The 4,435-nt window shown below is 44.4% G+C and overlaps 1 long non-coding RNA gene across 1 annotated transcript; it reads left to right on the top strand.

Moving 5' to 3' along the window:
- Positions 1 to 1,790: 1,790 nt before the first annotated feature.
- LOC104954808 (uncharacterized) lies at positions 1,791 to 4,323 on the top strand. The gene is made up of 3 exons (XR_799389.1): positions 1,791 to 3,515; positions 3,608 to 3,854; positions 4,105 to 4,323. It is a non-coding gene; the product is annotated as an uncharacterized lncRNA (long non-coding RNA).
- The last annotated feature ends 112 nt before the right edge of the window (positions 4,324 to 4,435 follow it).

Below are 4,435 nucleotides of genomic sequence, written 5' to 3'. Positions count from 1 at the left end.
CGGTGTTTCAGGGCCGGTTCAGAGCTGGAGCTTGAAAAGCACCGGGTTTTCCTGTTCACACCGCAGTGGAGCAGCCTCTTAGCTCCGGAATCCGGTTCATTTCGAGCCCCCAAAAATTGTCCGGCCAGAGCAGAAGCACCGCATAGGTCACGCTTACGTCGAGGCGGGGGCAGGGGCGGGATCAACTCCTGAACAACAACAAAAAACCCGCGTTTTATCCAGTTTGTACACAACGATGGAGTATTTCACAGAAGAGACCAGCTACCTACTGGGAATCTGGTCTTCAGAAGAGGTACAGAGGAAGCTGGAGCACAATCGGCCATTGTTGTTGTTGTCGGTGTCAGCTGTGAGGGGTTTCCGCGGTTTGGCTTTATGAAGCAGGCACGCAAACGGTTACGTCATGACGCAAACGATGACGCAATGACGCAGCACCAGTCGGACTCTGGGCAGTGTGAAAAGTATTTTCAGTGTTATCTGCATTTGGCTCCTGCTTGCTTCGCTCACCCGTAACAGATGGAAGAGAGGCTGCAGGTTATGGAAAGGAGAGAGACATGGAAAATGAATGTTGACAATGTTTTGTGATCATTTTAGCCTCTTCTGCATGTCCAGATCATTAATAGTAACAATCAACTGATTCTTATGCATTACACTTTCAAAAATAATTTATGCTGACATTGTCAGCCCACTGACATGGTTTGAAATCAATATACTATCCCATTTGTGACCCCCCACAGGACTTAAAAAGCACCTAACTAGATCATGAAAATCCCCAAAATCTCAGGGGGTATCCCCCGAACCCCGCTCACATGTTTGGACCTCGGTATTTAGGAAATCCTGCATACGGCCCTGGGTGGGCGTGTCTGAAACTCGACCATCAACCAATCACATGAATCTCCCGCCCCGGACACACAAGCAGGGTGTTTGATTGGCTAGAGCTTGTACTGGCATATGATTTGATTGACTGACTATTCCGTCGAAGCTTCAAAAGTTGTACTTTGTCAACTTTTGAAGCGAGCAACGCGAAGCGACAGAACCACAATGCAGTTCGGCAAAGCGTGACGTCACCCCATTCAAAGTGAATGGGAAGAAGCGTTGAAGCTTCAACGCACGCCGCCGTGTGGATGGGCCGTTAGAGTATTCCAGAGCTACGAGAAGGAAGCTACACAGGGAAAATACACACTATAAATACATTTACACACCTTAAAAAACCATTTGCATTCTGCACACCTCCAAGCTAAACACTAATTAAGAAGGATAAAAAACTGTGTTCATGCTTTTGTGGTTATACTTTTCTGAGAAGAAGGTAACTGGTGTTTGGTTGATACATGAAGTAACTGGAAATATAAGCAGTGCACACATCTGTTTCAGCATGAAGGGTGTTCTTTTCCCCAGAATGACCACGTCGCTGCACATTATCCCGCTTATTACAAGGCCACATTCTCAACAAAGTAACGACACGACTCCCAATATTAATTGAAATGCTTTTATAGATTTAGAAAATGTTTTATTGATTTCAAAATTAATATTATTGATTTCAAAAATACTTTTATTGATTTAAAATGACATGCATCCGCGAAGAAAAATAGTCCGTTGATAACGTTTGAACTACGTAGCAACAGCAGGAACGGCTTTGATAGCGTTTTTGAGGAGCTTTTTGATTACAGATTTGAAAACATCCTTGCTTGCTTTAAAAGTAGCACAATTCATTATGTAAAACCTTGGAAAGTATCTAGATATCCCTGCCCTAATGCCAAAGTAACTGGCAACTGAATATGTTTTGCCGTTTGATGTCTATGTCTGTCCCTGTTGTCTTACTTCTGGATTAACGTGTCACGTGTTCTGAATTGACCAATCATAAACGAGTATTCAACTAAGCCATGTAATAATGTGAATTAATCATTTTTTTAATGTTCTTTTTTGCTTCAGACGCCCACCAAAGTCAACACAAAAGGCCTTGAGAAGATATTCAAACTAGATATTTTCCTCATGTATTTCCTGAGAGACAATCCTAAAGCATACAAATTATTACAGAAACAACTCTCATGTATCGGCTGCCAAGTAGAGTTAGATTTTGAGGAGGAGGAGGCAGTGGTAAGGGGGGATATTGAAAAGGGACCTGGAGGAGCTTTTGGGGCTGCAGAGCAGTGGGAGTTACAGGTCATCGAGTCCTTGATCAATTTCACTGAGAGCTACCTCCTGCTATCATTGTGGTTGAGCCGAAAAGAAGCCAAATCCTACTGCAGGACCTCTCCTTTGTGACAGACGATATTAAAGTGTACAGAGAGGGCGGTTATCCCAGTTTGGTTGTGGAGAAACTGAGGCTGGTGCATGAGAAAAATAGCAATCCTCGGAAAAGAGCCCTGACAACCCCGGAGGAGTTACCATTGTGGAGAAGCTGTTTCAAGCTGGTAGAGGGAAGAGTATGAGTCGAGACAAATGAGCGGCAAAATACCCCAGAAGTTAAGACAACATAGGCAGCGACATGGTGAGACCGTTAAGAGGGGCTGACAAAGAGGAACAGTCAGGAGCCAAACACATTTGAAGGAACTGAAGAAAAAAGTAAAAGGAAGAGCGAGTTAAAAACTATCCCACAGCCCTGGATTAACCTTTATAGCGATCCACGGTCTGTATCCAAGTACCAGACCCGCTCCAGCAGAGACTCAGAAAATACCTGTTTCCCTGGAGGTTGGGTCCGAGCTGGTCATGTCCAGTTTGTCTCCGATGCCCTCGATGAGGCCAGGAGCCACGCTGCAGAGAAGACTTTGATGTGGCCAATGTCGAGGCTGCAGGGGGCGCTCTAACTGCCACTCCAGATTCAGATGGATTAAAGGAAATCCTCCTTCAAAAAGCCAAGAAACGAAGCCTAACTCTCCGAGAGTTCAGAGTAATGTCAGCTTCATTCCCAGGAACCGGTGGAACCCCAAACACCAAAGTACAAGACTGGTTGGCTACAGAGAAAAATGTGAATAGGCTTAAAGATGGTTCTGCATGACTACCAGATCAACCAAATTCGGGAACACAAGAAAGTTCTAAACCTACCGAACCTTGACATGCTTGAATGTTTTGATAAGAGTTTTTAGGAAATGATTGGATGAAGCAGAACAAAGTGACTTGAAAGCCTCACCTTTCCCATACCCCTGTGTGCCTTGTGTCTGGTCCTGTCCGTCTGGTCAAAGAGGCAAGCAGGATCTTAATCTCAGCTCTAGCTAGTTCTGATCTCCGACACTTTGGTTCTGGACGGACCCGGGGCTCTGCAAGTTACTTTCCAAGCAGAAGGTAAAGGTGGGCAAGAGAGTTGGTAGAGAGCTCAATTTCAGGATTATCGTCAAAGGAAACAAGCAAGGTGTGGCATTCAGCAAATGTGCAAAGTAAACCACGAAGCATCAGCATGCCTTGTAACCAGCGCCTTGGCACACGGAGCGACCTCCCCCAGATTGCGCTGCAATACTGTTTGGAAGCAATGTGGCCATAAAGACGAGCCTGGAGACAAGCTTGGCAGTCTGATAGATGCTCAAGCGGTTTGAACATTTCCGCTTAACTTTAAATTAGAATAATGAAATCACAATACACCACTCACATTGATATAATCACACATTGTTTCCCACAGGTGAATGTGTTGGTTGTCCCCCATGCTCAACAAGAACCTCACTTCTACTAAAGATTGGTAAATGTCTGTTTAAAAAAGGCGGGAATGCAATCAAGTCCAAAGTTTGGACTCGGTGGCAGCGAATTGTACCGTTTGCTCCTGGTGATGTCCCTGCAGGTGAGACGCGCCCTCCATGAGTCTGGGCTGCTCAAACTCTTCTTCATCGAGTGCTTGCCATGGGATGGAGTCAAGAGGCAAGAGTGTGAAGGTAAAGTTAAATACTTTGGTGGAGTTTAATATTGTGATAGGTGCGGCAAAGATTCAAACTCATGTGGACCTGCATTCAAATCCCATGAATTAGAAACAAAGAAATCAGGCTAATTAATGGAAATTAACCTGTACTTTCAAATGTTTCTAATTTACAACCGACCCATTTTAAATATACAATCACAGAAAGTGTTGTGCAATGCCAACGGTTAACTTTTTGACCACAACAAAGTTTCAGATTTTTTTCGCAGGCGCTTGGTAATGCTAAGCAGATGCTTGGACCTTTTGCTACCAGCAGGCATAGCTCAGTTGCCTTTCCAGTCATTGGACCCGGATGTTTAAAATACCCAATGAAAGAGCCTTCAAGTGCTTATGAGAACATTTGCCACTTGGATTATCTGGCGTCCTCTGGATCTCTCACCAACCATCCAGATCGTCAATTAAACCAGGCTACCCCTGACTCTGAGGAGGGTGACTATGATCACTTGTTTAAGAATCATGATTTCTGAAATAATTTTTAAGTCTGCTGTTTTTAATTACAGTGGCTACCAAGATGTCTAGACAGGCACCCTAGCTTAATTG

Source organism: Notothenia coriiceps, unplaced genomic scaffold (genome assembly GCF_000735185.1).
Source record: "Notothenia coriiceps isolate Sejong01 unplaced genomic scaffold, NC01 NC01_scaffold00023952, whole genome shotgun sequence".
Taxonomy (NCBI): Eukaryota; Metazoa; Chordata; class Actinopteri; order Perciformes; family Nototheniidae; genus Notothenia; species Notothenia coriiceps.
This window is presented reverse-complemented; position numbering and strand designations above follow the sequence as displayed.